Genomic DNA, 14,915 nt, shown 5'->3' with positions numbered 1-14,915 from the left:
CTCAGCCTCTACCTCTGATCAAGTTTTTTTAGGGGTAAATCTCCAACCCAGTAAGGAGAAAGAAAAAGAAAGGACCACACTAAAGAGGAAGAATACAGACTCAGAAGACCCAGGCAGCCCCATATTAAAAACAAGACCCACAGAGGAAAAAGAAGGGGCACCAAACTGAAGAAATGCAACCATTGTACTCATACTGCTACTCAGAACCCAGTCCCACAAGAACCAAACACTGACCAGACTACTAGCAATAGTAGTTTTGCACCTACGAAAAGTCTGGATAATTTCCAGACTTTTATTAGCATTAAAGAGTTTGTTAGAAAACTCACACTTAAGAGATACTTTGCAAGATTACCCTCTGAACTCAATTCCATGCAACCAAGACAACTCGTGGACAATGAATTCTTACACACGGATCTAAAACCGAGATCAACTTTTTATCCAGTCAGCAGTAAAGGCTGCACATTTGAAACCTTTGAATCCAATGTATGTCATGACATTAGGAATTTGAGTTCTGGAAGACACAAACATGTGAAACATAATCTATCAAAGTCCCAATTGGAAGCCATAAGGAAACTTGAAAATAACTATAATCTGACTATTAAGCCAGACGATAAATGCGGCGGCATAGTAGTTCTGAATAGGCGACTATGACGGAGAATGCAGATGGATACTTAGTGACAACAAGACGTATCAGAGATTACCTAACAACCTGGTGACAAGATACAAAAGAGAATTTGAAGATTTGGTGACCAAGGCGAAAACACAGGGGATACTCAATGATAGAGAATTTAATTACATTGTAGTAACACATCCCATTACCCTAATCTTTTACCAACTTCTAAAAATACATAAAGCTCTAAGTAATCCACCTGGAAGGCCCATAATATCGGGTATAGGATCCATATCCAGCAACTTATCCGAATATGTGGACAAAAACCTCCAAAAATATGTAACTAATCTTCCGTCATACTGGAAAGACTCCACTCAAGTTCTTGCAACACTGGGCAAGATGACCTGGGATGACAGATACATAATGGCGACATGCGATGTTATGTCGCTATACACTAGTATTCCACATGAAGGAGGCATTGAAGCTGTGAAACTACATCCTAACCCACAACTATTTCTGCAATGACAATAAATTCTAACAACAACTATGTGGGACAGCAATGGGGACCAGGTTCGCGCCTAGCTATGCTAATCTGTACATGGGTAAATGGGAGCAAATATTTTGTGACTCATGCCCAGCTAGCGCGGATCTGGTCCTATACCTAAGATATATCGATTACATTTTTATGATTTGGAAAGGCACACTGGAAGATCTCAAATACACCATCGATGTGATGAATAAAAACTTGATGAATCTACAGTTCACCTATGAATACAGCTATAACGAGATCAACTTTTTGGATCTGAAGATTAAGATTGTTGATGGGAGAGTCGAAACGTTGACCTTCTTTAAGGAGGTCGATTGTAATAACTACATACACAGTCTTAGTTGCCACCATGCTACTTGGAAAGCCAATTTCCCAAAAGGACAACTTTTGAGGGTGAAAAAAAACTGCTCCAGCCCTGATAAATGGGAAGAACAAGCTACCATTCTGAAACACAGATTCCTAAAGAGAGGATACAAAAAGGAAATCCTGGACGAAAAGATTGAAGAAATAAGGAACGTTGATTGAAAGGATCTTACCAAATACAAAAACAAGCGGCCGAGAAAGGCTGAAGAAGATATAATTGATGTCCCAATGATAACCGAATACAGCACAAATAAACACATCATAGAAAAAATCTTTAAGAGACATTGACCACTCCTCAAAGAAGACAACGTAATTGGAGAAAAATTGATATCTTACCCCAGGTAAACCAACAACCTGAGGAATATGCTGGCCCCAAGCATTCCAAAACAAAGAAGGAAAAACTTGATTCATTTTCAAGGTAAAGAATTTAAAGGGTTCTACCCCTGTCCAAGTTGTAAGGCTTGTAAAAGTGGCCTGAAGACCAACTATTTCTTCTCACACTATAAGAAAGATAAACACAAAATCTGTGACCTCATAAGGTGTCATGATAGAGGTGTGATATATGTGATTCAATGCCCATGAGGCTTGCAATATGTGGGACAGACATTAAGAATTCTAAAAGATAGGATCAGGGAGCACATACTCTGTATTGAAAATAACAACATTGGCACTCCACTGTATAAACACTTTTTACTAACACATGTTGAGAATATAAAAGATTTTAAATATTTTGGGATTCAGAAAGTCAACAAGAACTGGAGAGGAGGCAACTATGAACACAGATTACTTTTCATCAAATCGAAATGGATATTTACATTAGATTGCCTCTACCCGAATGGACTAAATAACAAAGAGGATCTATCACATCTTCTATATCTAAAAAAGCACTAAATCTACCTGTAGCTAACACACATTAGGTATGCAGAATTATTAGGCAAGTTGTATTTTTGAGGATTAATTTTATTATTGAACAACAACCATGTTCTCAATGACCCCAAAAAACTCATTAATATCAAAGCTGAATAGTTTTGGAAGTAGTTTTTAGTTTGTTTTTAGTTATAGCTATTTTAGGGGGATATCTGTGTGTGCAGGTGACTATTACTGTGCATAATTATTAGGCAACTTAACAAAAAAAAAATATATACCCATTTCAATTATTTATTTTTACCAGTGAAACCAATATAACATCTCAACATTCACAAATATACATTTCTGACATTCAAAAACAAAACAAAAACAAATCAGTGACCAATATAGCCACCTTTCTTTGCAAGGACACTCAAAAGCCTGCCATCCATGGATTCTGTCAGTGTTTTGATCTGTTCACCATCAACATTGCGTGCAGCAGCAACCACAGCCTCCCAGAGAGGTGTACTGTTTTCCCTCCTTGTAAATCTCACATTTGATGATGGACCACAGGTTCTCAATGGGGTTCAGATCAGGTGAACATGGAGGCCATGTCATTAGATTTTCTTCTTTTATACCATTTCTTGCCAGCCACGCTGTGGAGTACTTGGACGCGTGTGATGGAGCATTGTCCTGCATGAAAATCATGTTTTTCTTGAAGGATGCAGACTTCTTCCTGTATCACTGCTTGAAGAAGGTGTCTTCCAGAAACTGGCAGTAGGACTTGGAGTTGAGCTTGACTCCATCCTCAACCCGAAAAGGCCCCACAAGCTCATCTTTGATGATACCAGCCCAAACCAGTACTCCACCTCCACCTTGCTGGCGTCTGAGTCGGACTGGAGCTCTCTGCCCTTTACCAATCCAGCCACGGGCCCATCCATCTGGCCCATCAAGACTCACTCTCATTTCATCAGTCCATAAAACCTTAGAAAAATCAGTCTTGAGATATTTCTTGGCCCAGTCTTGACGTTTCAGCTTGTGTGTCTTGTTCAGTGGTGGTCTTCTTTCAGCCTTTCTTACCTTGGCCATGTCTCTGAGTATTGCACACCTTGTGCTTTTGGGCACTCCAGTGATGTTGCAGCTCTGAAATATGGCCAAACTGGTGGCAAGTGGCATCTTGGCAGCTGCACGCTTGACTTTTCTCAGTTCATGGGCAGTTATTTTGCGCCTTGGTTTTTCCACACGCTTCTTGCGACCCTGTTGACTATTTTGAATGAAACGCTTGATTGTTCGATGATCACGCTTCAGAAGCTTTGCAATTTTAAGAGTGCTGCATCCCTCTGCAAGATATCTCACTATTTTTGACTTTTCTGAGCCTGTCAAGTCCTTCTTTTGACCCATTTTACCAAAGGAAAGGAAGTTGCCTAATAATTATGCACACCTGATATAGGGTGTTGATGTCATTAGACCACACCCCTTCTCATTACAGAGCTGCACATCACCTAATATGCTTAATTGGTAGTAGGCTTTCGAGCCTATACAGCTTGGAGTAAGACAACATGCATAAAGAGGATGATGTGGTCAAAATACTCATTTGCCTAATAATTCTGCACTCCCTGTACTAGTCTTCATATTGAACCTATATAACAGATATAAGGGGTAGATTCGTACACATAGAACTTTATACTACTTAGTGCGCAGACACATAATAATGTACTGTTAGCCCCATAAGGATCCTATAGCAACTGCCATTTAATTTACACACGCTGGACTTGACCAATTTTTTTCATAGGTTCTATAAACTAGTCCTGGACTTTGTGGAGTCTGGTTTTGTATCTCAAATACTCATTTCTGACACCTAACAATTCATATATAGATAGGGTCAGTTATTAGTATATATTAAGTATCCAGATAGAGGAGACTCGTTTCTACCCATTAACTACCCACTATAAAGACCAACATTTGTAAGACCAGACTGTAGACCACAAGGTCAAACTCTAATATCCCTAGAGTTCCAGGATTCAATGTCCCATTCATCCAAGCCATGACATAATTTTAGACCATCTTATACAATAATTATAGACCATCTTATATAGTACTTTTAACGGCCAACTTAGTAGTGGGAGTATATCTATCTTTATCACTGAGCGTAGCTAACATGGTCCCTATACGGCACTGCCTCTTTTTGCTTCCTAGACTGCTATGTTTAGTGGTTATAGGGATGTTGTCCCACACTTCTTCACCACACCTGTAAGTACTCCCTGATTTCATTGTCTTATCTTTACCCATTTTTGAGGAATATTAGTTCCTATTATTTACATTCCGTATTGCTATGTGTTTTTATGGTATGTGTTGTCTTGTGCTTCTATTTGTATATTATTTGCTAACGCATTGATCAGCACGCATACAAATGTTTGTTTTATTCCCAGCCTTCCCATGAACTCTCATTGCCCCTGTGCATCCATATTTGGATCACACATCAATTACCTCAAGCAGTTTGTTTTATGCACCTATACGTGAATTATATGTGTCCCTGATATTTATTAAATATGCAGACTTATCACATACTATTTATTATTCATTATGCAAATTCTGGGTGTTTCATATGCACACTTCATCATTTGAGCACACTCTGCGATTGCCCTAACTTATATTCACATTATTTTCACATTGCTTGTCATATGAACATGTCTCATAGATAGAGACATGCATTTCATCCAGGTTTGTCCACCTAGATTTATGATTGATATTTAATGTCTCACATCGACATAGGATGCCCAATTCTACACACTGATCCCATAATTACTCATTCCGATCTCTAATTAGTCCTGGATCGGTCTAGCCACATAGAGAAGGCTAACGCTGTCAAAACCGCAATAATGTCTGTATAAACATCTGGCGTTACTGAGACCGGAAGTGACGTCACTGATCCGAAACCGGAAATTACGTCACGGGTACACGGCTTGACTGAAACAGAATACAAACAACAACCAGTTTACAGGAGTCATGATTATATTACAAATATAACAAACCTTAGACACACTTTAACTTAAGAGACCTATGATAGGTCTAACAAGCTACTTATACCAAACAAAACTTTCAATTTAGTTGATTTACACAATCAGTTTATTTTTTTTCAGTAATACCCATAATGCACCAATAATAAACAGGAAGTGGGCATCACAATATTCATGTTTTTGGCACCAAAACAACTATTACCTTTTACATCACAGTTGTATAGTCTTGAGAAAGGCCTGTTTATAGGCCGAAACGCGTCATCAACATACTACTGGTAAACATACTTCTAATACCCTAATAAGGCATTCATACAACTCTGCACTATTGTACTTTTTGTTTTTTATAGGATTATTCAGGATTTTTTAACCAACAAGATGGGATTTCACCAATAAGGTCACACATTTTTTATCACTTTTCCATTTTTTCTTTTTTGCCTTCCACTCTTTTTGATTTTTACTCATTTTGTTGTTTGATTTTTATTGTTTGTGTTATCCAGCACTGATATCACGTTTACCAATTTTCTATTGGGATAAACTGTTTTTTACATTTTGTGATTAGATTTTTGTGATTCACATTTTCAAATACATTTTTCTTCTTTTTTCAGTCATCTTATATATTTTTCCTGCATCATTATTTTTTATATATTTTTTACATTTTATACTTTTTATATTTTCATATTTTCATTTTTTTGGAATGATCTAACTGTATTTGGAATTATCTACTTCTTTTGGAATTTTGGACACACCTATCACTTGTGCACAACAATCTGCACAGACTCATTCTTTCCATTAGGACACCGGATTTGGGACTTTTACATATTATTCAATTGTCCCCCTCTGAGACTTCTTTTAATATATTTATAAAACATCAAAAAATCCCAGCCACTGAGTCTTAGAATCAAGAAGTTTTTATTCTTCAACAAAGGATATGATCAAATTGATCTTTCACAAAATGTAATCATAAGGTACCATCAGGTGTAAGTTCACTCAGATCCACACATACCCCATCCACCAAACACATCCGTATCCAACCCTTACCAGACAAGAAAACAACAAACGTCAAAATAAACATCAGAAGAATAAATAAAAAAAGTGTATTATCACTCCCAGGGCGTCCCCAGGGAGTGAATTTTGACACCACCCACTCAGGACCTAATAGAATTAAGAACCATGAAGAGTGTCCACTGGATCCGTAACTCTGTAATATTATATGGACAAAAAGTGTCTCGTACTGTTGTGGAAACTCCTCAAACAAGAATGTCTCGTATGTTATAAAACGTCCAACTGTAACACTGTGTATCTGTTTGAAACCATCAGCAATTATCTTCTTGCTACTATGTGAAGGTGGTTACAGGAAACATAACTTGTTACAGTATTTGTAATCCATCACAGTAAATGTTGGTGACGACTATCGTGACAAATCTTGTAATTATAAGAGTATTTTGGTTCAAATGTCCCTTAAACCTGGCGTGCTACTGGCCATAGACTGTGTTGCGGGGAGCTGCAAACGTACTGTCGGCCCAAACACACACCCTCTTCGCACTTCACTCACGGTAACGTGCACTATATCTTCCTTGTAATGCCTTTATTGCAGAGGATACAATACATTCCACATTTTCCTTTTTACCCAAACTGCGAGTATCTCATACCCTCATGGCAGTTCATGGCCTTCAATGTGTTGTAAATAAAGCAGATGCTTAAACAGCCGTGTTACCTCCTTCAGCATATGTGTGCATATATCAGTAGTGCCGTGAGACTCTCTGTCTTCAGTGTGGTTCTGTGGGCCCCCCCAGTGTAAGAATCTGGTCTCACCTCGCAATTGCTGTGGCTCAGATAGCACGATATCCAGGTGTCTGTGGTGGCGTCTCCTCGTTCCGACGCGCGTTTCGGGACTCCGCCCCTTTCTCAAGGAATTTCTTCTTTTAATATATAGCAAGATCTCACCACATTTGTGTCATACATGATGTTAATATCATAGGTATATTTTAAAAGAGCATAGAAGGCAGGATCCTATTTTAGATTTTCTCTGTCATCATTTAACTTAACATAAAAACAGCAACATAAATAAAAAAAGTAATATGCATCATTTTTATGATATGTTAATTCTTACCCATTTGTATGTTATTCATGGATCCATGAATTTTAACCTCTAATATATCACACTGTATTATTGTATGTATTAAACAATTTTTCCTCTCCATCTCAGCCTTAGGCACACTTTTTTGCATTTAACTAGGTCTACTAGGAGACCCATTGAAGAGAGCAGTAGGTGTACCCTTCTGGCGCTAGGTCTACCTCCACTTAGATGTACTTTTATAATCAAATTTGCTTTGTTCTCTTGTTATTCTTTGCTGAAAGCTAAACCTAGGTAGGCTCAGATGCTAATTTCTAAGCCCTTGAAGGCTGCCTCTTATCTCAGTGCATTTTGACAGTTTTTCACAGATAGTGCTAGTTCATGTGGGCCATATAGATTACATTGTGCTCTCTCCTGTGGAGCTGAATCAGCACTGATTTGCTAAAATGCAAGTCTGTCAAAAGAACTGAAATAAGGGTGCAGTCTGCAGAGGCTTAGATACAAGATAAATTACAGAGGTAAAACGTATATTACTATAACCATGTTGGTTATTTATAAACAATAAAAATTCTGGAGTAGACTGTCCATTTAAGGGGTTAAACTTTCTCAAGACCAAGAGATTGGTTTTATAGCTTGTTTGATAAGAAGTTCTAAATTTATTAATGTAAAAGGTGACAATTTTTATGCAAAAACTTTATGGAGTTTGTAAGAAAAATCTGGACTGAAGGATATATGAAATCTAAATATAGGCCTGATACCGTGTACATTACTAAGGGCCCTGAGCTGTAATTCATAGTTAGGTAGATAAAGGGCAAAGTGATCCCCTATTAAGTTTTGGTGAATTGATTAGGGGTAGGCAAAATGTAAATGATGTGAAAGGCATTGGGGGCTTGTATTGATAGTGGGGTTTGGTTATTGTGAGCACTCGAGAAATCACCCTCTTCTTTTCCCGGCCCTATCAAAAACATGTGACTGGGTTTTTAAAGGGAACGTCAACACCAGAATGTTTGTTGTTTTAAAAGACAGATACTTACTTAATTACCCATTTCCCAGTTTTGCATAACCAACACAGTTATAAATACATGTTTTACCTCTGTAATTACCTTGTATGTAAGCCTCTGCAGACTGCCCCCGTATTTCAGTTCTTTTGACAGACTTGCATTTTATCCAATCAGTGCTCACTAATGCCTAATGCCCTCTAGTGGTGAAAAACTGTCAAAATGCATTTAAAATAGAGGTGGCCTTCAAGGTCTAAGATATTAGCATTAGAAACCTCCTAGGATTAGCTTTCAACTAAGAATACCAAGAGAACAAAGCAAAATTGGTGATAAAAGTAAATTGGAAAGTTGTTTAAAATTACATGCCCTATTGGACATATTGATGAAGGTTTTGACCTAATTTATCTGTTCAAAAAGCCTTAATGGGACAGTCAAGTCCAAAAAAAAACTTTCATGATTCAAAGACCAAATCCTGTCTTTGAGAACCCCTTTTAATATTATTCTCTGGAAATCCAATATATTTAAGTTGATTATGATTTATCCCAGGAGTAAAGATGGAATGAATGGGTGTGAACATTCAGACCAACTTGTTATGGGTATTTTTTGCCTCCATGTCTGTCATAAAATACTGAAGAAAATTCTGCATATTTTGAAGAGGTATGTTTAATTCTGTCTCCAATTTCTCCACAGATTAAGACATATAGTGAAATATATTTGATACAATCGATTAATTAAAAAGTAGTTTAAATGCTAGAAAATAAAAGCAATGTATTGAATTTCAGATATTCTCAACGGGGATAATTATTAATTTGGAAGAGAGTGAATTAAATCCACAAAGAATAAAGGTTAATGTTTAATAAATATACTCTCAAGCAAAGAATTTTAAAAAAACAAAGCACAACAATGTTTCAATCAGAAAATAAATGGAGAAGGAGACATTTATTTTCAGCAGCAGAGAAATGGCTGAAGAAAGCAGAGGGACATAGGAAAAAAAAAATTGGAAGGAATGTGATTCGAAAGGAAACAAAAAAATAACATACAGGCAGCCCTGAATGAAAGGAAAAGGAAGAAAGGTGTTTTGACCCCAAGGAAGGCAGACTGCAACAATGTAAGTTTGAATGGAGGTAGTGGGAGGTGTTAGATATAAGAGGTACTTAAGAAGAGGTTTCAACAAAGTGAGGACCACTTCATTCTGGATCAGCACATGGAAAGCAACTTCAATACCTTCTTTTTACAGTGGGCCAGAAGTGTGCAGGAGTGCTTACTTGATGGATTCCGTCCAGGACCTGTTGGTGGCGACGGCAGCCCTCTCTAAAGAGCGTGGGGCAGCCTGGCTGATGAAGCAACTACAGGGAGTAGGAGCTCTTCCAGATGCAGTGGCAGCAGGTGGTGCACCGGCAAAACCATCCAGGCCTCAAAGGCGTTCTAAAGTGCCAGAGAGGCTAAGCCCAGAGAAATCCAGCCGGTGCTCATGGGGCGGACCCTATCCTGTTCCTAAGTCCACAGGAGAGAGGCGGCAGAGACAACAAGGTGGGGTCTTGCTATATGCTCTGAGCCTAGTGTGGATCTGGTGTCGGCATCACTGAGGGCCACAAGTAGAAGGGCGGAGCCTTGCATCGGTGAGAAGGATCTGGAGCTGAGGACTACGGCGGCTTTAGAGCTTTTGGAGCAGAATGGAGTGGGTTAAGATGCAGAGGTAGGAGCACGGAATTGGGTGTTACTGGATCTGCTGTCTCTATGTCTTTTCAGAAAACAAATGCCTCCCATGGTACGGGGAGGGTAGCGACCAGATCTGGAGCTGGGACAAGGCAGGGGAGATCACAATCTCCTTTGTCCAGAGGGGGAATGTGTGGGGATAGAGCATCTCCTACTTATGGCAGGCTGGATAGCAGTCCTAAAGGCAGGAGCAGGGAACGGCAGCGGTTACTGTCTGCCAGGGTATATTCGTGGCCACAGAGGCGGAGGTCTCCGGTACCAAGAAGAGACAGTACAACATCCTCTATGCATGGTGTGGGGAGGACTGCAGGACCAGTGACAGCACCTTAGGTGTCAGGTTAGGTGGTCCCAGGGGACGGAGCAGACATTTCTATTGTTGCAGTAAATGCAAGTACAGGGGCTTTTTTGCAAGGCTTAAAATAATTGTTTAATTTGAGAGAAGGTTGTCAGGTGGTATTGTGGTGGGTGCCAATTCGGCAGGTGCATGGGTTCCTAAGGATGTTGGTGGTTTGAATGGTGGGGAAGGGGCTAATAAGGTGGCTGCTGGGGTGGCGCAGCTGGTGGCAGGGACCAACACAGTTCTGGGTCAGGTTGTAGTGCAGGCAGATCCTTCTAATTGCACACATATGGAGATCAGTGTGGGGGCTCCTTCAACTAGTGAGGCTTTAAGGGTGTCAGAGGAAGCCTTTCAACGTCCATGCTTATGTTCCATTGGGCCTTTGGGACTACATTTAATACCGGAGGTAAAAGAGAAAATATGGAAGCAGGAGTTTCTAGAGATATTTTCATTGTTGCCAGTTGATCAGTTTGTCGAGATTAAGGAGGGCTCAAAAGGGGAAACGGGGAAGAAGTAGGACAGAAAAAATGGTATAGGAAATGGCCAAAAACTTTGTTGCAACAGTTTGCACTCCTTCGCAAAGTGTTTTAAAAGGGGCAGATCAGGAGAGGTGGCTGTATCGGGGCAAGACACAGGTGAACATGAAAAAGATGGTGCCTTGACTAAGACGATATGCTAAGGTTCAGGGTTGAGTGGGGGATGCGGAGCTGTCGTTGACCAGATTCAGTTCAGGCTTCCGTTATCCATTCGTGGAGATGGCAGGTTTGCAGATTTTGGGAAATTTGAAGTCAGCCAGGGAACATCCGGGAAATGTGCAGGATAAGTTGCTGATGGAAGTGACGTTAGGCAGGATGGCTGGGCCTTTTCATAAGGCGGTGGCTTTGGTTCATGTAGCTGGGGTGGGAGCCCTAATGGCTAAGGTCTGCGATGAGGCGGCTTTTCGCCACCTTAAAGTTCACCCCACCTATCATCATTTGCTTGGGTGTTATTTTGAAGGGGAATACTTTGAGCACCCCATAGGGAGGCAAAAATTCAGTTGTTTTGTGGAATGGGTAGTGCAGCAGCGATCAGGACTTTCATCCTTGGTCCACTACTTGGACGATGTTCTGTTTGTCTGTCCGGGTGGTTCTGTACCGTGACGGGAACTGATGGCAATTTTAAATGTGAGTTTGGGATCCCAATTACTAGAGATAAGACAGAGGGACCGTGTGTTTCCTTAATTTTTGGGGGGATTTAGGTCGATTCCCGCAAGATGGAGTATTCCCTTCCATGGGGTAAGGTGTTGGATTTGGAAGCTGTACTTTTGAAATTGAAAGAAATGCAATCCATTATGAGAAAGCTTAACTTTGTCTGTAAGATCAAACCAGTGGGGAGGGTTTTGTCTTTGGCGACAATTGGGGTGGGGTCTTTTCATCACATTCGGGTGACTAAGCAGCTCCGGGAGGATTTCAGGGTGTGGTTGAGTTTTCTTTGTGACGTCAAAGATAAGTCATTGATTCAACAAGTGGGCTTCCGGGAGCCGGATGTTAACTTGTTTACAGACGTAGCTGGGGCACTGGGGTTCCGGGCCAATTGGGGGGGGGGGGGATGATGGTGTGTGGATTTGTGGCCCCAGAATGTATTGAGGCAGGTTTAACCAAGAACTTGCATTTTCTGGAACTTTTCTCCTTGCTGGTGACTATGAATATTTGGGCCGAGCTGCTGTGTGATAGAAGGGTCACTTTTCAATATGGGGGTGGTGATGGCGATTAATAACTTTAATAACACTGCTTTGCGTGTTTGTTTTAGAATGCTTGAGGTGTAATGTGTTATTCAGAGCTGTGCATGTTCCTGGGAGTAAAAATGACATTGCTGATGGTCTGTCCCGTTTTCAGTGGGAGCGGTTCAGGTCATTGGTTCTGGAGGCTCGGGAAGATGGGGAGCATTGTCCTTTGGAATTGTGGAGGGCGGAATTCCTGAATTGCTGAAAATGGTGAAGGGTGCATTGGCGGACAGCACATAAACGGCATATAAGAAGGTATGGTCTGGATGGCAAAAAGTGCCGGAGCAGTGGGGCTCTCAATTCTCAGAGCAGGGTTGGATGGTTGTCTTGGTATGGTGGATGGCCCTATGGGCTAGGGAGAGGACTTCTAAAGCATTGGTTAGATGGAGGCTGTCTGCCTTGGCATTTTTGTGTCAGTTACTGGGATGGGGGGACATCAAAGTCTTTTGTAGTTCATATGGCTGGGAGAAGTTTGTATAGAGGTCAGAGAAAAAAGGATGTCAGGAGGCCAGTGGTTTTTGCTATTCTAAGAAGGGTCTTGGGGGTGCTCCCTCAGATCTGTTTAGGGGAGTACAAGGTGTCTTTGTTTTGCACAGCTTTTATTCTTTCCTTTTTTATGTCCTTCTGCATATCAGAAATAGTGGCTAGGGGGAGTTCAGAGGTCGGGTGTAGTGGTGGAGGGTACTCAGGTTTTTATTTGATTGAAAAAGTTGAAGACGAACCAGCAAGACAAGGGGCAGCTGATTCTTCTTCAGGCCATTGGGTGGGGGTTGTTGCCCGGCGAGTGCAGTATGGCAGTTTTTAATGTTGTGGCCTAAAGTTTGGGGGCCTTTGTTAGTGCATATGAATGGGGAATCCTTATACAAGTTTCAGTTTGTGGTGGTGGTGTTCCGCAAGGCATTGGAGATCCTGCGTCTATCGCCGTGGACTTTAGTTCCCATTCACTCCATATTGGGGCTAGTGATGTCCCGAACTGTTTGCCTGTGAACGGTTCACAGCGAACATAGCTTGTTCGCGTTCGCGTTTGTGGGCGAACACATGGCGATGTTCGATCCGCCCCTATGTGTCATCATTGTGGAAACTTTGACCCTTTATGTTACAGCCACCTGACACATTAGAGCCAATCAACATCAGACACTCCCTCACAGACACTCCCAGCTACTCGGAATCCGCCATTTTAGACTCATAACGACCTTGCTTTTTTAATGAGAGGACGTGTTGTGTTTTTGCTCCTGACATTAATAGGAAAAATATAGCTAGGCTAGTGTATTTACAGTCCAGAAGGACTCCATTCATCTCTGCTGCAAGCACAGCACCCCAAAAAGCCCTTTTTAGGGCTATATTTCGTGCCGTTTTTTTTTTTTTCTCGTTTTTTTTTTATTAGCATTTGCCTGGCTTTCAGCTGTGTGTTTAAGGCTCACATCATATGCTGTGACTACTGCCACCACTGATATCTCCCTAACAACATTAGTTTAAATTTAACTAACCCAAAAATTTAATTATTTTTCTAGTGTAATTTTTTTTCATTTTCTATCAGGCCAGTGTCACACAGCATATACTCTGGTTCATTGCTCTGTGCCAGCCAGCAGCCACCAGTGTTAATATCCGTTTATAACATTATTTTAAATTTAAAAAAAAAAATAAAAAAAAAAATATTTTGCTAGTGTAATCTAATTACATTTACTATCATGCCTGTGTCTGTCAGGCTCACTCAGCATTAATATACCTCAGTCTTTTGGTTAATTGGTCTGTGCCAGGCAGCCACCCAGCACTCATATCTATTCTTCTTCACCTTAATTTTAATATAAAAAAAAAAAAGTTTAAATTTGTTTGCTAGTGTAATCTAATATAATTTTCTATCCGGCCTGTGTGTTTTGCTGACTCTGGCCTAGATTTAGAGTTCGGCGTTATCCGTAAAAACCAGCGTTAGAGGCTCCTAACGCGGGTTTCTTACGCACTCCGGTATTTAGAGTTTATTTACCGCCACTCAAAATACACCTAACGCTCACCTTTCTACCGCCACCTCAGACCCAGTAGTAAACATATACCGCAAAAAAAAACATCCACGAATCACAAAACAAATATTACACAAAGTACACTTACACTCATACAAACACAACACTATCTTTATTTTTCTTATTTTTTATTTTTTCGTTAAAATACAAAGGATTAAAGTTGCGAGATCTCTGGTGTTTGAAAAAAATCCACACAAATCCATTTTCCCATTGACTTACATGGACATACGGGAAAAGACCCTCATATACCTACATCTAACGAATAACATTATCACAAACATACACTCATCGATGCATACAAACAATATACACTACATGACATACACAAAATATTTATTTATTACAAAAAGAACACGATTTATTTACTTTTTCACACAAGATCATGACTTCACTCACTTTACGAGGAAAACCAGTCTTAGAAAAAAAAAATAGAAATCTTTGGAGCCTCCATTGACTTCTATTGGGAAGACGTGCTCGTGCACGCGAAACCCTCATTTCCCTAACGCACGCAAATAGCGTAGACTGAAAAACTCCAAATACCAGCGCTAGAAAATACATGATTTCATGCGTTAGACCCAGCTATGATAAATAGATCAAGAAATGACTATTTCCCTATGGTGGACTTATGTT

The sequence above is a fragment of the Bombina bombina genome, chromosome 1 (assembly GCF_027579735.1).
Source record: "Bombina bombina isolate aBomBom1 chromosome 1, aBomBom1.pri, whole genome shotgun sequence".
Classification (NCBI taxonomy): domain Eukaryota; kingdom Metazoa; phylum Chordata; class Amphibia; order Anura; family Bombinatoridae; genus Bombina; species Bombina bombina.
The sequence above is the reverse complement of the archived record's forward strand: the minus strand, read 5'-3'. Positions refer to the sequence as shown.